At 46.4% G+C, this 18685-nt stretch overlaps 1 pseudogene; it reads left to right on the top strand.

The window, feature by feature from the left end:
• LOC144245861 (3'-5' RNA helicase YTHDC2-like) overlaps positions 1–18685 on the top strand; it is a 62163-nt pseudogene that overhangs the window by 33568 nt on the left and 9910 nt on the right.

The raw sequence follows: 18685 nt of genomic DNA, 5'->3' as shown, positions 1-18685 counted from the left end.
GGGGTGTCTAGGGTATTCTCAGAGGGGCCAGAATCTGCCTGCGGGCAATGCCGGGATGCCTGTCTGATAATACCCGACTTCGGGAGAGAGGGAGAGTTTTGCCGCAGTTTTCCCGCAGCGCCCGCCGCAGCCGCAGCCTCGGGAGCAGCGACAGCAGCTGCCCCGCGCTCCGCTGCAGCGGCGAGCGCTGCATCGTACTGCAGCGACCGGGCTGAGGGACAGGGAAGCGGAGTAGGGTTATATGAACTATCCGCCGAACTGGGGATCGGTTTGTTTGCGGCTGGCTGTGGCAGACTTTCGTAGTGATATTTAATTATATCGCGAATTTGGAGAGCCAAATGGGTGAATATGGAGAGAGAGAGATCTGACTGTCGCAGGATCTTCTCCGCTACCTGTTCCCAAAAAGGGGCTTGGTATAATTTAGCTGGCGAAATGTCAGGGAAAGTTTGCGACAACCACTGAACGAATTGTTTTACTTCAGATTTTTTAACCTTAATTCCCCCCACTAAAAGGATACCTACAACTTGGGAATAAATGCTCTTCTGCGGCACGGACAGCCTTGCACCCATGGCTGTTAGGTGTTAAATCGTGCTGCAGCGCCTACGATTGGGAAAACACGAACGAAAAACAAAAGACCACACTTCCGGCTTTGTTGCGGTCCTTAAGCTTCCCGCCCGGAAAGGGAAGCACCAAAAACAGGAATTTTTTCCCCGAACCCCGGGGAAAAAGAAACCCACCAAAAAGGTATCCTTCCCCTAAAACTTAGGGGAAAGGAACCAACCAAAAAAAAGGACCGGGAAAGCCCCAGGGGCCCCTATACTCACAAACCACAGGGGTCCGAGAGGGAAGGGTGGAAAAGAAAAACCAATCGCAGGGCTTCTCCGCGAGAGAATCGACTCCGGAGGTGCTTTCCAGAGCTGCCGATCCTGTCCCCCAGAGTGCCACCCACTAAAACGTGGGTCTGCTCTCGCCGGGGTAGCTGACGGCCAGGAGGACGATTCTTCAGGTCTGCGCGACCCTAAAATCCTCAAACAAGGGTCCAACGCCGCGAAAACGGGGCCCCACGTTGGGCGCCAGCTGCCGCGCTCCCGCCCCGGTTCCCTTTGTCTCAGCCCCGGCTAGCTCGTCCTGGGGCGAGAGTGGGCGATGGAGGCACCCTCCGCCGCTCCCAGCTGGGGTTTGGAGAGTGCCTTTGTGGGTTCCGGGCAGCGCTAGCAAGCCTCGCGGTGGTAAATGAAGAGCGGATCCTGCTGGGGGCTAAGTCCGAGTTTATTGTAGCCCAACGGGGCCAAATGTCCTAGAACGGTGCCAGCCAACAGGAACAAGCACAAGGTGCTTGCACTGGCTTATAAACTGTAAGGGAGGGGTATCCAACGACCAATGGGGATAGGGATAGGGGGTGGCTCCGGGATGGGGGGATATGGTGGGGTCCAATGGGGGAAGGATATGGGGGGAGCCCCAGGCCCTCGCCCAATCTCCCGGTGCCCTGAGTAGAAGCTTCTGGATGGATGGGAAGGGGCACCGAGTGATAGACAAGGCACCCGGGGGGGGTAAAATGCCTCTTTCAGGGTGATGGATAGATACTGGGAAGGCGGGAAGGGCGGACAAGGCGGGAAAACTGGGGATAAACCAAGTTGCACACGGGGGTACAAAGGAATAAACCAATACATAATACAGGGATAATAAAACATATACATAACGCAACTCCACAGTGTCTCTCCCCTACAGAGGGGCCTTGTAGTCTGCAACAAATGGACGAACACTTGCCCATTTTCCATCAGGTCCCTCAATTTGCACAACATTTTTTGAAATCTTAGGCAATGTAGTTCCTCCTATGCCCTGATGTTTGCCTGCCACAGGTTGCAATTCCCAATGTGATGGCCACATGGTCTTAGGTATTACCGTGATGCCTGCACTCGTGTCCAGAACCCCTTCCACATGAAAGTGCTGTGACCCATGGGCTAGGTTGCATGCCATCGAGGGTTTATCCTCTCCCACTACCTCTGCTCAGTAGAATTCTGGTGATTTTCCTTCTACTGTTATTTTTACTGGGATGGGAATGGCTTGGGCCAAAATTTGCCCTTTTTCTAGGTAAAATGGTGGGTGCAAGCAGTGTGACAACAGCATAAAGCTTGATATCTTTCCCTTAGTAGTCATGGGAGCTACTTCAGTCTCTGAAGGTATGTGTGCTGTATCTCCAATGGCAAAATACTCACTGTCCGGTTTCATTTGGTACGCCTGCAGGTCCTGTGAGATGTTTGACAGGTCCACTATAATGACTTCCCAATCAGTGGATCTGAAATGAAACCCTTTGGCAGTCACTAGGTGAGTTCTGCCTAGCGACTGTCAAACCTTGTTAGTTGTACATTTTACATTTTTATTTTTCTGCCCCCTCCCCCCCCCCACCATGAGTCCTGTCCCTCCCCCTTATTTGTTAAGAGAGAGGTGTTTTCCTGTGTGGGTCCCTCTATATTTATATCTTTGCGCGCAGTTGTATTAGTAGCGGGCACACACTGTACACTCAGTTTTTTTGTTTGTTGAACTTTCTTTGGTTCTGGATTTGAGGACAGTTTCTAGCAAAGTGTCCTGGTTTCTTGGAACAGAGGCAGATGATGTGCTGCAGCTGGTCTCATGACATTGGTTGTCTCCTTGGACCTGGTGCGGCCGGAGCAGCAGGCTGTAGTTGTGCAGATGTTGTATTTCTGTCAGGGGTATTGAACAGCTCTGCTCTCCTGGTGCAGGCTTTGATCATCTGAGCGAGACTAGATGATGTGTCAAGAGTAAGTGTTGCCGTGCGAGACCAGGTCCGGGCGGACACCTGTGGGAGCACGGTGGAAGGAGGGGAGAGGCGGCGGCCGCTTTTCCCCTTCGGCTCTGTGAGGCTTCGTTCTAGCGTGGGAACAGACAAAATAGCAACACGGGGCTCAGGTGCAAAACACGTGTTTATTGTAGAAGCATGTTCTCAAGACCCCGGGCACCGACCGGGGGTTGGTTATACCCTGTGCCGGGGGCGGGGGGTGGGGGGGAAACCTCAGCCGCGGCCAATGGGAACAGGGCGGGAGACAGGGGCAGGGAAACCCCGGAGACCCTGGGAACAGCGATGGCAAAGGCGGGGGGGGGGGGGGGGCAGGGACAGACCACGTGGCGAGGGGGAAGGACAAGGGAACGCAGGGTCAGGACAAGGAACCGTGGGGGGAGGGGGGAGAGGGAATGGGGGGGGAAGAAGAGAAAATTACAAATCCCACAAGGAAGGCTGAGGATAATTCTGTGACAGGTCTCATTCGCATTCCTCTGAGCCATCTCTTTAACCAAATCTGTACCACAGGGTCTTGCACCTGTCTTTCGACTTGTGTTCTCAAACGATCCACAAACTGGAAAAAACTCTCTGAAGGAAACTGTTTAATGTTAAGATAGCTGCCCTTAACCTCAGTTATTGGTAATTGATAAAACGTTTTTCTGCAGCATTACAGATCTTCTCTAAGACCAACCTAGATAGCACTTGAGTTTGTTTTTCTGGACAGTGACAGTCACCTGTACCGCATAGGTGGTCTATTGTAATAGGGATGTCCTTTAAAATTTCTGTTAGAGCTACCTTCCATCTGTTTTCCCACATCTCATATTCAGAAGAGGTTAGTAAACATTTAAACAAGTCTGTAATATTCCTTGGTATCATTTCGTTTGAATTATAGGTTGCCCTCATCATCACTTTGAAAATCTTACTCAATCTCCCAAATTGCCTCTGTATTTTACAAATCTCCATTTTGTCTCTATATGGTAGTGGTTGATAAGCTCTGGTCCCGTTTCTTCTGCCTAGGTATGCAACAGGTGTTACAGATGGTATGAATTCATCATAATTTCCCTGAGTTGCAATAATTTCTGCTGCTTTTCCAATGCCCATAGAGGCAGGGGTGTTCCCCCACCCCTTGGGTCCCGGTAAGAAGCAGCTCTCCATCCCTCTCCCGGGCTGCTGGTGCAGTGGATGAAAGTCCAGCCCCGCCGGTGCTATGGGCTGGGCTTCCCTGCCCCCCACACGGTCCGGATTGGGAGCTGTGAAGGGGTTGGCCCCTCCCCCAGTCTTGTGGTACCTCGGAGGGAGGCGCTGATAAGGAGGGTGGGGCGGTGCTGAAGGAGGCCGGAAAGGATTGGGGGAGGGATAGGGGGTTGGGAGGAGGAAGGGATTGTGGGAAGAAGACAGGAGCAAATGGCCACTGCCATTACTCTGCCACATGTGTCCCACTGGTTCCAGAGACCCTGCCACATCACCAGGGCTCTGGGAAGAGAACCTTTCATTTTTGGAGAAGTCCAGACTATATTCTTGAGAAGAACCAGGTGTTACAGGGGGATACAGGGTGGGTAAAGTGATATCAGGACCAGGGTGTTATAAGTTTGGGGAGTAATTCGATTCAGCCTTAATAGGTCAATTGAGAATTTATTAATTACAGCAAGCGATAGCAAGCAAAACAGCGCTGGGTGAAGCCGGGGGGAGGGGGGGGGTGTCTCTGCTCGTCCAGCGGCTCACCCCGCACCTCCCGGTCTTTAAGTTCTTATACCTGAAATAAGAGATTTTCCAAAGATCAATTGAGCTAACAAAATGAATGTATCAAAAATGAATGTATCAAAAATGAATGTATCAAAATGAATGTATCATGTTTGTAGAATCATGTGTTGAATTTTAAGAAACCTCTGCCATGGCGCAAATGACATAAAGAAAAAAAATTCTTTAAAGCTTCTTTCAAAAAGACAAATACCAAAGAAGACCAGGAATGCAAAGAATTCAGACAAGGAGGCTCCTCTGTCGAGGATGATAAACTTACCCAGATAACAGAGCAGAAAGCCAAAAGCGCATGCGCACAGGAGAAGAGTTCAAAAGTTCAATGCAGAAGAAGTCTATGGTTTCAGCTTCAGAAGAACACCAGCGACCCCTGTAAAGACCACCACAAAAAACCACGCATGCCCAGAAGGGCGTAGACCTATTTAGCATGAGAGGCGAAGACAGGCGGGGCCAGGGGTTGAATATGCATAGAAAAGTTGTATAATGTATTGCATATGGAACACCTTTGTGAATAAAATTGTGGGACAAACTCCAGCTCGGGGTACAAGACTTTAGAGAGCTATCTCACTTGTGCCGGGCGCTGGCATACATACCCACTTCATAACTACATTGAGTTGTGGAGTCAATTTATTTATTCCGCATATCGCTTCATACCCATTCAGTTCCGGACTTCGTGACATTCTCGATGTGCTCTGCATCTGCACAGTGTGTTGCTAGGGGTCTTTTTTCTGCTGTCCGGTGGTCGTTTGAGGAAAGTTTCTATTCTTCTTCCTCCGAGGTAGCGTTAACCCTGCAATAGCTTCTCTAAATATGGTTACGCAGCTTGCAAAGATCTCTCAATTCCACAATCTACTGATACCAGTACATCCTGCCTTCCTGCCCCACTGTTTCCTGCGTCTTACATGTTATGAGTGAGCACAAGAGGCCATCTGAATTTATTTAATTCATTTAATAGCGTATATGAGAGCAAAGCAAAAAGCAGCGCTGCAGCGACAGAAGGGAGCAACTGCTCCGCCAAACTGCCGCGCCTGTGATCCCCTAGTTCGCTCTTTTTATCTTCTTCCTTAGTTCACTCGTTTCTTCTGCGCAGTCGCATTCTGTTGCTAGGTGGTAGTTTTCTGCCTTCTGGTGGTCGTGGGATGAAGGCTGGTTGTCTTCCTCACAGGTGTCCTTTGATCTGGGGATTCTCACAGTCTCAAGTATACGTGTTATCTTAGAAATGCGTGTTATCAGTTAAGCAATGCAAAGCCTATTGCCTACTACCGCTGTAAAAGCTTAGGAATGCGTGTTATCAGCAATTCACAGCCTGTTGCCTATTACCGCTGTAAAAAACAAACTTCCTTGAAACAAATTACTATCTGCAGCTGCATCGAACAAAAAGGTCACCCTTCTCTTACAATTTCCCCCCTTTTCTTTTATCCTTCTTTTTGTTTGTTGAACCGCATTAATTCTTTTCTACTAAGCTCTAGATAGTTTTCGGCCTCTACCTGAGTGAGTGATTCATATTTTGATCTTACTATCATTAAATGAGCGGCCTCTAACCTACTCTTTACTATAGCAATAAGCTTATTAAAGATGCAGGGTCCGAAAGTTAGCACTAAGATGAGCAGAATTGTCGGTCCTGCAATGGTAGACAAAAGAGTTGTTAACCAAGGGGAATGAGTAAACCATGATTCATAGAGCTTTGCTGAGCTTCTTGCTCTTTTTTTCTTTGCTCTATTTGTTTGCGTAGTTCAGTCATAGTATCAACCACAATTCCTGTGTGGTCTGCATAAGTGCAACATTCTTCTCGTAAGGCAACGCAGAGCCCCCCTTGTTGTAAAAATAATAGATCAAGTCCCCGTCTATTTTGTAACACAACCTCAGAGAGGGATCTGACTGATTTTACTAACCCATCTATGGCCTTTTCGATTCTGCTTAAGTCTTCATCTACGGATACTCATAAATTTTTCATACCTTGTTGTTGATTTACTAGGGAGGCTACCCCCGTTCCCACTCCAACTCCACCTACACTAAGTAAGACTGCTACTGTTAATGCTGTGAGTGGTTCTCTTTTGACTAGATGGTGTTCGGGAGTTATTTGATGCTCTAGTACATACTCCTTTGGGTGATATGATATGTGAGGGACAATTAACACCTGTACACAATAATCTGAACTTTCATTGAAAAGCCTTATGGATAAGCAAGGGGTGGTTCCGAGTGTATTACATACCCATTTGGTGTTGGGCGCTGGCAGGAGCCATTCTGCCAGTTTATCTTTTCTCTTGATGCTGATTGTCGTCTCACACAAGTGTTGCATTATTGCGGGTACCTTTCCCACACATTTCCCTTTCCCTCTTACTTGTGCTAGGGTTATTCCTGGGGTGCTATCTTTTCCCTGTTTCCACAGACATTCTCTTGGGTTTGTCCCATTAATTCTTCTGGTTTTGGCAGAGGATCCTATCGCCTCATAAAAGGGTGGATTCATCATGTAACAGAGCCAGCAACCCTCTGTCAGATTCGGGTATGTATAGTTTAAAACGCCAAATGTGGCTTGCATTATTTTCCACAAGGTGGCATGCTCGGGTTTAGGAACACCTGGCTCATCTATGTTAATATGGTTGGTAATAACCTCTGTCTCTGTGTAGTTAATTGTTTTAGTTTTAATGTCACTTATTACTTTGTTGGGTCCAATTGGTGCAGGGTCATAGGGAATAGGTTCTTTCTTAATAAGTATTAGGTTTCCCAAATCGTGTCCCTCTATCCAATGCCTAATTCCCCATGTCTTTCCCAACAGCCACCCTGGGTCATTTGGATGAGTAACATTGAGGTATATGAAAGTACAGTTCCCCAGTAAATCTTTCCCTGTCCATGGCCATTCTTGTGGCTTTACACATCCAGCTGGTCCATATCCCACCCTTAGGTATTTATCTGACCCTCCTCCCGGGGCCCATGCTGATGCTATTGTCTCACAACCCCAATAACCACAGTAGTAATGCCCGGGGAGGTTACAATATGACCTCCCTAAATTTGAAGCAGGGCACATATAGAAACTTGTCAAATTTAACAGCCGCCCACAGCTTGGATTCTTGGTCATGTTACATACTCCAGCTTTAAAGCTTGGTGCCCCAGGGGTTATCACAGTCTGCAGGTTGTAATGAGTATCATGATTTTCCCACCTACATAATGTCCATTTAAAGGGTTCATGGGTTTCAGTAGCAACACTTTGGAGAGGAAAGCATATCATCACAAATGTAAGAATCTTTAGGGCTGAGTAGTACGCACTGCAGGGGATGCTGCTTATCATGCCCAATTTCACATTCCTACTTTTTCTCATTCCATTGTCACCATTCCCGTGCCTATGGTGGTCAGTGTTTCTTCTTACGATTTGGGAGGGTCCCTCATCCCCACTAGCTACCTCTCTGTCTCGCCTGTCAACTTGGTTGCTACAAGCTACAGGGTAGGCCATCTTCTTGACAGCAGAGATATTCTTCAGGGGCGGGATTATTTCCTCTCTCCCACTTTGACCTCCGGGAGTTCCAATTTTTCTCATTTAATTGTGGGGTGTCGCACCTAAGTCCCTTGACCAGCCTGCGACACTTGACCTGGACTATGTCCGTAAGAAATGGACTTGAGAGCTCGTTGGAGTGGTAGCAATGGAATTCAGGGTTTATTCCCTTCACAAAAATTTCCCACCACTCAGGAGATTCCTTAGTCAATTCCCGAGTGGCGACCTTATAATTCAATATTTCAGAGGTCAACTTGCGTTGTTCTAGCCAGCAGCGCTGACACACACTTTTTGGAGCCCTCCCCTTTCTACAGTGAGCCCACCACAGCCCTTTACAAATTTTACAAGAAAAGCAAGCAAAAGGGAAACAATCACAATCTAACCAGCTACATTTTACTCTAATATCTTCATGCTCGGCATGACCCTCCCCTTCCCAAGGTCTCTGCTCCCTTTCGAGTCAGATGGGCCGATAATAGGGCTGCTGAGCTAAGTCTTCTAAATGCTTACAGTATCCTGGGGGTTTTGTTTCTCCTATCAGTTGTGTTTGCAATCCCCAGTCATTCCCGACCCAAATGTCCCCGGAACTGGCAGTGTCCATTAAGATTACTTGAGGGTTCTCTTTACTGTTAGCTTCAAATCTCCCGGCTTCCCATCAATCTTCCAGCTCGTCTCTCTGGAAGTTGCATGGAATCGAGTCGGGTCCACTGGCCCCTTTATTCTGCTAGCATGGGTCCATCTCTTTTCTGCCGTACGAACTGCGGAATCAGTGGTGATTAAAACCAGATATGGTCCGTCCCACCTTGGGGTGATTGAATCTTCCTTCCAGCTTCGGATGAGAACCCAGTCACCGGGTTGTACCTGGTGTAATACAAGATCTAATGGTGGTCTTTGGGCCCACATCCCCTTTTCCCATAACTGTTTCTTGTATTTCATTAAAACAGTTAAATATTTGTTAATACTTTGGTCAGTGATATTAGGATTAGATTGAACTTTCTCTAGGGAGTAGGGCATCCCATATAACATTTCAAATGGGGAAAGCCCTATGTCTGCTCGTGGTTGAGTCAGAATATTTAATAATGCTAGTGGCAGACATTTTATCCAAGATAACTTAGTTTCTAGTACCAATTTAGTGAGTTGTTTCTTAATTTCTCCATTCATTCTTTCCACCCTCCCGGAACTCTGGGGGTGCCAGGGAGTATGTTGTTCCCATTTTATGCCCAGGGCTTCTGCCAGCAGCTGTGTTATTTTTGAAGTGAAGTGGGGGCCTTTATCAGAGTCTATTGTTTCTGGGACCCCATACCTGGGTATTATTTCTTCTAGCAGGGCCTTTGTCACTGTTCGGGCTGTCTCCCTAGCGGTGGGGATTGCTTCCACATAATGTGTTAGATGATCTATTATAACTAAAAGATATTTTATCCTCCCCACTTTAGGAAGCTCTGTAAAGTCTACCTGTAAATTTGTAAAAGGCCTCTTTGCCACGGGTCTCCCTCCCAAGGGTGGCTTCCTTAAATTCTTCCTATTTACACGTAAACAGGTTGGGCAACCCTTAGTAATACTTTTTGTTAGATCATGGAGACCCACAGTCATGTAATGGGTGGCAAAGTGGTCTACCAGCCCTGGAGCGCCCCAGTGTGTTTTCTGGTGTAATTTATTAAGCATTTGCTGGGCTACGGCCCTAGGCAGAACCTCCCTCCCATCCGTTAACAGCCACTTCCCCAATTCTTCTTTTATCCCCAATTTTTTAAGTTTCTCCCGCTCTTCTACAGTAAATACAAGTTTCTCCTGGGTGGTTAACCCAGGATTCTCTGAGGTATCTGTAGGATCCCTCCTGGCTCTCTCGCTCAAGGTCAGTGCCTCGATAATTGCAGCCTTCTTCGCTTCATGGTCTTCTGCGTTGTTACCCCTACTCTGGTAATCCATTCCCCGCTGATGCCCTTTTAAATGAACTACAGCTATCTTTGCAGGGCCTCTCAAGGCCTTCAGGAGGGCTACTATTAATCTCTGATGCACTAGGTTCTTTCCTTGTGAATTCACAAGGCCCCTTTCCTCCCATAACTTCCCAAATGTATGTACTACCCCGTACCCATATTTAGAGTCTGTATAAATGGTTCCCTCTTTTCCCTTTAATAATTCTAAGGCTCTTAGGATGGCGTATATTTCACAGGCTTGGGCTGACCATGCTTTGTCTAGGGCTCCGGACTCAATTACTTCCAGATCAGGTCCCCCTACTATGGCATACCCTGATTTTCTTTGGCCCTCTACTATTCTGGATGATCCATCTACAAACAGTTTTTCTCCAGTCTCTAACTCCTCCTCTTCCAAGTCAGGTCTAATTTTAGTTTGCTCCTCTATAGTGATCACACAGTCGTGAGTCTGTGGGTCAGTCTCTGGCTCTCCGAAGAGGAAGGAGGCTGGATTTTGCAATGAGGTGGTTTCTAAAGTGAAATTAGGGGTTTCTAATAGAATCCCCTCATACTTTAGGAGCCTGGCATCAGATATCCATTTGTCTGCTTTTTGCTGCATCACACTCCGTATGTTATGTGGAGTTAACACCTTCAGAGTGGCATTAAAGGTGATTTTCCTTGTTTCTTCTACTAACTCTGCACAGCCTGCAATTATTTGTAAACAGCCCGGCCATCCCCTACTTACAGGGTCTAGAATTTTAGATAGATATGCAATAGGTTTCTTTTTCCCCGCCCAGTCCTGGGTAAGTACTCCATAAGTTACCCCATCTGTAATATTGACGAATAAAAAGAAGGGCCTCTTTAAATCTGGGAGGCTTAGGACTGGAGCATGGACCAGAGTTTCTTTTAATTCTTGGAATTTAGATTTTTCCTCTTCTGTCCACTTAAGGTGCCCATCTTGGGTAAGTTTTTGATACAGAAATCTTGCCTTTCCGCTATAGTTTTCAATCCACTGCCTACAATACCCTGTAAGTCCTAATATCTGACGAATTTGTCATTTATTTTGCGGTAAAGGCAGGGATAGGATTGCTTGTACTCTATCTGGATCAATTTTCTTTTCTCCCTTTTTCAAATAATGTCCCAGGTACCTAACTTCCTCTTCTACAAATTGTAGTTTTGCTTTAGAAACTTTTAATCCTTTCAGTCCCAGGAAATTTAATAGTTTGATACTTTCTTTCCGGACTTTGTCTTCTTCTTTACCTGCTATTAACAAATCATCCACATACTGAACTAGCTTTACCTCCGGGTCTGTTTTATAATCTTGCAAAATTTGTTCTAGGGCTTGCCCGAATAAATTGGGAGATTCCGTAAATCCTTGAGGTAATACAGCCCACCTGAGTTGCTGTCGCCTCCCCGTGTCAGGGTCTTCCCATTCAAAGGCAAAATAATCTCGACTGGATTCGTCCAGAGGGCAGGCCCAAAAGGCATCTTTCAGGTCTATGACACTATACCACTCGTTTTCAGGTCCTAATTTACTCAAAAGGGTATAGGGGTTTGCCACTACTGGGAACCGAGCCACGGTTCGCTTATTAATTTCCCTAAGGTCATGCACCAGCCGATAGGATCCGTCTGCCTTTTTAACTGGGAGTATGGGGGTGTTAAAAGGCGACATACATGGTTCCAATAATCCTTTATTTAGTAATCTTTCAATTTCGGGTTTTAATCCTTTCCTTCCCTCTAGTGAAATAGGGTACTGTTTTATTCTCACCGGGACCTCAGGGTTTCTGATCTTTACCGTGAATGGAGTCATATTCAATTTCCCCACGGTTCCCGGATTGTACCATACTTCAGGATTTATTTTCTCTTCATCTTCCAATCGGAGAGGGCAAAGCCTGATTTTCTATTCCTTTTCTACCACTTCGATTTGAATTCCCAGTTCAACAATTAAATCTCTCCCCAATAGGTTGTAATCTGTTTCAGGGACTAATAAGAAGTCACCCACCCCCATTTTAGTTTCTGATTCTACCATTACCTCTTTAATAATTTGTACTTCAAATGGTTCCCCTTTTGCCCCTACTACCATAGCTGTCTGTTTTGACAGGGTACAGCCTTGGGGCAGGAATTGAATGGTAGATCTTTCCACCCCTGTATCGACCAAGAATTCTATTTCCTGGCCTTGGGGACCCACCTTTAATTTTATCAAGGGCTCTTTTTGATGTCTCCGGGTCCCCATAAAGTAGAGCCCCTGACCCCCCTAGTCGGCCTTGAATTCTTTCTCATCTCTAAGCCGCACTCTGCACTCTCTCTTGAAATGTCCCTTTTTGCCACAATAATAACAAGTCTTTTCTTCCGTTTCCCCCCCCCCTTTCTTTATTACCCGCTTTGTCTCGAGTAAACTTCTTCTGTCCTGTCTCTATGCTCCTACTTTCCCTTACCGCAGCAACCATCATTTTAACTTGCCTCTTCTGACTCTCTTCCTCTCTCCGGACGTACACTTTCTGTGTCTCCCGCAGCAGCTCTGCCAAATCCCTATCCTGCCAGTCCTCCATCTTTTGTATCTTCTTTCTAATATCGTCCCAAGACTTGGATACAAAATGCACTTTTAATATTGCCTGCCCCATTGGATCATTCGGTCTTAATCCTGAATATAATTGGAAGTTCTTTCGCAGCCTCTCCAGCCACTCAGTGGGTGTTTCATCTTTCCTCTGCCTGTCATTGAATGCTTTATTGATGTTTTGACCCCTGGGGACCGATTCCCGAATACCATCAATTAATATGGTTCGGAAGTCCCGCATATTGGCCCTATGATCCTGGTCTTGGTTATTCCAATTAGGATTTTGAAGAGGCCACTTAGTGTCAGCTGGGTGTTGAGCATGTGCCGGCTGGGCATCCCAGACCCGCATCCCAGCAGCCCTAATCATGTTCTTTTCTTCAACCGTAAATAGGATATTCAGTATGGACTGCAGTTCTTCCCAAGTGTATATATTGGGGCCCAAAAATTGATCCACTCTTTCTGCCACACCTAAAGGATCCTCTAATAAGTTTCCCATCTCCTTCTTGAAATCTCTCACATCTCCCGAGCTCAAGGGAACAGAAATGAATCCTATTCCTGGTTGTGGCCCCCCCATGGGCATTTCCCTCAGGGGAAACAGTTTGCCTTTTGCCCTGCTCCGGGTGACTGGACCGGGCTGTTCAGAATCTGAGTCAGACTCATCATCCGATGAGGGGAGAGGGGGTGCTCGTGGTACAGGAGGAACATAAGGGGGTGGGGCTACTATCAGTTCCTCTGGTCGTCCCTTTCTTTTCCCCTTAGGTTTTTCGGAAAGTTTGAACACAAGCACCTCTGGTCGACTCACCCAGATCTTAGCATAGTCACTCTCCTCTGGGTTAGGGGGTTGTTTAGTGCTCACCCAGATGTTTAGAGCTTGTCTAACCCATTCCTCTGAGGACCCGAATATGGGCCAGAATGCATTTTTGGAAACTTCCTTCCCTCCCCACACTTCTATACAGTAATGTATCATTTTTGCTTTATCCTTCCCCCTCGTTCCTGGGAAGTGTTCCCAATTGATCAACATGAATCCCAGGGGACTGTCCTTAGGAACCGAAGGGAGTTTTACCCCCACTGGGGAGGGGGATTTACTCTTCCCCTGCCCCATTCCTCCGGAGTGCCTTCTAACACACACAAATAATCAAATAATCACAATCACTTCCCCTGGTTCGTGGCCCAGACCCTCGCGGGCTTTGGGAACCGCACTACTGAGGGCCCGCGTTCACTTGGGGAGTCCGGCTGCCGGCTCCTCTCTCATGCAACTCACACACTCGCCACACTCCGGGATCCCGACCCCGCCCGAACGGAACCCTTATACTTACGCGTCCTGCTTCGTCGTCCGGACTTTGTGCACAAAATTTAAGGGGTATCTTGGCACCGCTTCCCTTTCTTTGCTTTCCTCTCAAGGCTTTTGGATTCGTCAGTCGGGATGAGGACAAGACCCCCAGTCTGAGTCCGCTCAAAAGAGCGGAGTTGTGGCGCCTCTCCCAGAGAGGGGTCCTCCAAATCCGCGATCCGAGTCACGGCACCAAATTGTTATGAGTGAGCACAAGAGGCCATCTGATCCGATTAACAGAATTTATTTAATTCATTTAATAGAGTATATGAGAGCAAAGCAAAAAGCAGCGCTGCGACGACAGAGGGGAGCAACCGCTCCGCCAAACTGCCGCGCCTGTGATCCCCTAGTTCGCTCTTTTTATCTTCTTCCTTAGTTCACTCGTTTCTTCTGTGCAGTCGCATTCTGTTGCTAGGTGGTAGTTTTCTGCCTTCTGGTGGTCGTGGGATGAAGGCTGGTTGTCTTCCTCACAGGTGTCCTTTGATCTGGGGATTCTCACAGTCTCAAGTATACGTGTTATCTTAGAAATGCGTGTTATCAGTTAAGCAATGCAAAGCCTATTGCCTACTACCGCTGTAAAAGCTTAGGAATGCGTGTTATCAGCAATTCACAGCCTGTTGCCTATTACCGCTGTAAAAAACAAACTTCCTTGAAACAAATTACTATCTGCAGCTGCATCGAACAAAAAGGTCACCCTTCTCTTACATTACACAATCCCTGGGGCTTTTCCTGATGAACAAAAACTATGCTATTTTCTTTCATACAGGGTATCGGGGGGGGGGGGTGGATAGGAATGGGAAAAGGGTTAATCGGACTCTTTGTCAGTGTGCTTTTGTCTGCTTCTAAAATCTGTTTTTGAGCTTGTAAAAATATGGGAATAAATAGAGAAGCTTTATGTTCACCATTTTCAACTTTTAAAGTTAATATCTGTCCAATTTGGTCCCAAAATGAGATTTAATTCATTTCTTGCTCAGTGAAATTTGGTAATTCCTTTGTTAACCAGCATACAAAATGCAGTAGAAGCTTATTTGGGAATGTAACATTGGTTAAAATATTGTTAAGGTGTTTTAATGTGCTCTTTTGGTGCACTGATAACTCAATGCCCATTTTATAATCGTATCGATGCACTTATCCACCACCAGACTTTTCCACAGCACTAATTTGAATTCCCCGCTCTTAGAAAGCACGGGAAATGGAGGGGGATGGTGTCGTGCGCTGCCACTGGGGCAGCTCCTGCTCTTTTTCTCGGCTCCCCTGGAGTACGGGGGATTCCCTGCCACCCTCCCGGGGTTAGATACGCCTCCCGTGGCTTCCCCACCCCATGAAAGCGGGGTCCTTTGGTTGGAGCGGCTCTCTCCACTCTGATCACACAAGCCCGCCCCTGTTACAAGCTGCGTGCACAGGGTCCTAGCTTCCCTGTCCTGGCTGCTTTCCACGGTCACTATGATAACCCCACTCCCAACTAGGCGCACTCCCAGGAAAAACGCAAAATGAAGGGGGATTCTTACCAATCCTTTCAAATCGTGGGTCCTTCATCGAAAGGTCTGGGGTCCCAGCTCCAGCCGGCTCACCTGGGGCACTCAGGCGAGGTCCCGACCTATCCCCATCACTCAAAGACACCCAAAAGCTGCTAATAAGCAACAGGGTAGTTGAACTTCCCAAAGAGCTTTTGATACCCCTTAAATAAGGGCTCTAGCTCCTGTGTGGGCTATTAGCAAACCCATGTTGGGGGCCAACTGACACGCCTATCCCTCACAGCCCCCGAAATCACCAGGCTAGCCCAGATATATGGGGCCTTGAGGGAAGGCAGGTCAGGAGTTGGGCAAAGATTCAAAAGAGGCTCCAGTTCCCCAGTGTGGTTGTCCAGCTCTTTATTCCATGAGATGAAGGGGAAAAGAGAGAGAGAGAACAGGAAGGGACATGGCCTTATCTAGGCTCTGGACAGAGAGGGCTTTCTGGCTCTTTGCCAAACCCATTGGGGCAGGAAGGAGGGGACCATACTTATCAGATCCCAGTCACAGGGGTCCCGGGAAAGGGAGAAAGCATAGCCCAAGTGCACTGTAACACATTGGAGTATGGATTTGGAATGTTTCCATTGGTATACATCAGTGTGTGACATGGAAATCTTATTTTTCAGTAATATTTAATACATATATTGGCTGATTCTGAAAACAGCGCTGTTATAATTCCTGTAGCTATTCAGAAAGTTTGTCGGTTATGTAACAAAGCTCTCTGTTTTGGGATTCTTTACATATTCAAGTCCATAAATTACACAGTTCTAGGGTCTCAGAAACTGCAGTATAGCTCGTAAGGAAACAATCCAGCCACAATGTCTAATGATAATACTGGTACTGAGAAGTGTAGTATGCATGTTCTTTTTCTACAGACTACTTTATTTGATACATTGAACCAGATTATTCAAACAGAATAATTTAGAAACAATCAATATGGCAAACAAGTCATGTTGCTTCTAACACATACATTTTCAAGATATGTTCTATTGATAATTTTAATGTCAGTTAACTGTACTATTAACTGTAAATAATAAAGAATATATAGAAATTTCCTTTTTTTCTCATTTGAGTCCTGTTGGAATGGAATAAAAAATAACTGCTGCTAGTTGTCATAGTTTGAATCAAACTAAAAGTCCAACTTTTTTCTGAAGCTTTCTGTTGCAGAGGATAGATAGATATGATTGTTATCTTAGCTAGCCGAATGTCACTTCTGCCCTTGGATGAATCCTGGAGTGAAATGGACTGTTCCATCCTACCCCCCAAAAGATTGTGGCTCATCCCACATCTCTGTACTTGCCCCTGAAGCATCAGTGTCTGTAACCCCATTGGCCCATGCCTTGTCCCAGCCCACCTAGGAGCCCCTGATAAGGGGGCTCCAAGGGGCCATGCAGCCTCTTGGCCCTCTCCTCCTCTCTTGGCCCTCTCCTCCTCTCTTGGACTTCCTCCCCCCCTGGGGCTTCCCCTCTCCTAAACCCTCCATTTCTCTCTTCCCCTCCCCCGTCCTCCTAAGCCCGGCCACGTACTACGCCTGAGAGCACGAGGCTCGGGCATTCCTGAATCCTCCAATAAATCTCTCTCCCCAAGAGCAAGCTTCAGAGATCTCTGCCTCCCTACACCCCCACCCTGCAGGAGATTACTCTTCACACAGCTTTCCTGTCTTGCTTTTAAGCTGTGAACCTTAGAGTAGTGTTCATTCTGATTGAATTGCACTTTTAAAAAATAAGGAATCCTAATTAATAGTCATATGTATATATATTTTTTCTTAGTAGGTCTGATGTTTTACTAGGAAATAGAGCCACTTGTGGTTTTGCAAACAGCTTTAAGCAAAAGTTGGATTAGTGGCCTGTGAATACTGGTGAAGGTACATGAGTTGTGTCACATCATAGCAACACAGGTTTTTACATAATAGGACCTTCAGCAGGTCTGGCTACTTGATTGCTGTGATCTGGAGCAAAGTCTTTTCCGTGTATTTGCAGAAAAGAAGAGGTAGTTTTACAAATGTTTACATTTTAAAGTCAATTTTAGAAGGAAAAATATTATTGCTGGTAATACAGTAGTATGCAGGTTTTTGTATATAAGTAGAAATAATATAGAAATGCTAATGCACCTTTTGACTTTAATTCAGGAGGAAGGATTGTGAGAACCCTGGGCTTGGTTCAGAGGTCTCGTGTGGTGGTAAAGTCTTTCCTCCAACCCGTGCTTCCAAAGAAAAACTCCGCAGCCTCTTGTTGTTCGGTCTCAGGGCAGTTTATTGCTAGTTATCTAAAAGATTGTCTTCGCGGGCTGCAGCTGTTTGGTCAGCAGCCCAGGCAGAGACACACACCCTGACACCCTCACTGTCCCCTGTCTTCTTCTTGTCCCCCCCCCGCCCAGGGCTGCTGCTATCTTTTATATGATATATTACGTGTTATATGTTTACAGTTTTTCCCCAATACCTACTACCTATGTTACAAGGTGCTTTTCTACTCTAAACCAATCCGTAAGTGCCAGCATCACCAAGAACATGGAGGCAAGGAAGAAGGAGGAAGAACAGGATCAGCCCACTTTCCTCCATCTTAGAACCTCTGACCCCCATGTGCAAAGTAAAAACCCCTCTCTACAGCTGCTAAAACCCCCCTGTACAAAACTAAAAAAATTTCCCCTCTAAGGGCTCAAACTCAAAATCACAGCTTTTTCCAGCTGCCTGCCAGGGTCTAAAATGCTTCTGACCAAGGCCTGGAACCTCTAAAAATGTCTGAGGGACATTTTGAGTTCCAACAAAGGATATCTAATGATAGCAGTGATAGTGAGATGGGGAACAAAAAGCTGCTAATCTGGCACTACTGAAGCCTGGCACTACTGAAGCTGGATGAATGGCTCCATCTCAAACTGGACCCTGAAGTAAGTAAGAAGTTACTCCTGGGTTTGCTTCATGTAGAGGAATTGTAAAAAGATGTGAAAAGGTTTTTGTAACACTTGAATTTTTTCCAAGAATGTCATGGTCCATTTGGGTCTCTCAAACTAGGTACTCTGTGATTTAACCTTTACTTCACAAGATCATAAAGAATTAAAGGGCTTCAATCCCCTTTGGCACAAAGTTGTCTGTCACGTGAATTTGTGTATTCAGCATCCAAGATGCAATGCTTCATCACCTATCACCCATACCTTTCTATTCTTTTACCTGTGAGAAAAAAGAAAGAAAATAATTAGTCACCTAAGTCAACAGTGAGAGTGCTCATCCCTCTTCCTCCATCTTGGTGTGGGTGTCTTGTCTCTCACACAAGGGAGCAGGAAAGCCTCAGCAGTCCAGATGCTGTTGGATCTGCTTCAAAAACTTTCTGGGCAGTATGATGTTTTATATCTGA

This window comes from Lonchura striata, chromosome W (genome assembly GCF_050655825.1).
Source record: "Lonchura striata isolate lonStrDom1 chromosome W, ASM5065582v1, whole genome shotgun sequence".
Taxonomy (NCBI): domain Eukaryota; kingdom Metazoa; phylum Chordata; class Aves; order Passeriformes; family Estrildidae; genus Lonchura; species Lonchura striata.
The sequence above is the reverse complement of the archived record's forward strand: the minus strand, read 5'-3'. Positions and strand labels throughout refer to the sequence as shown.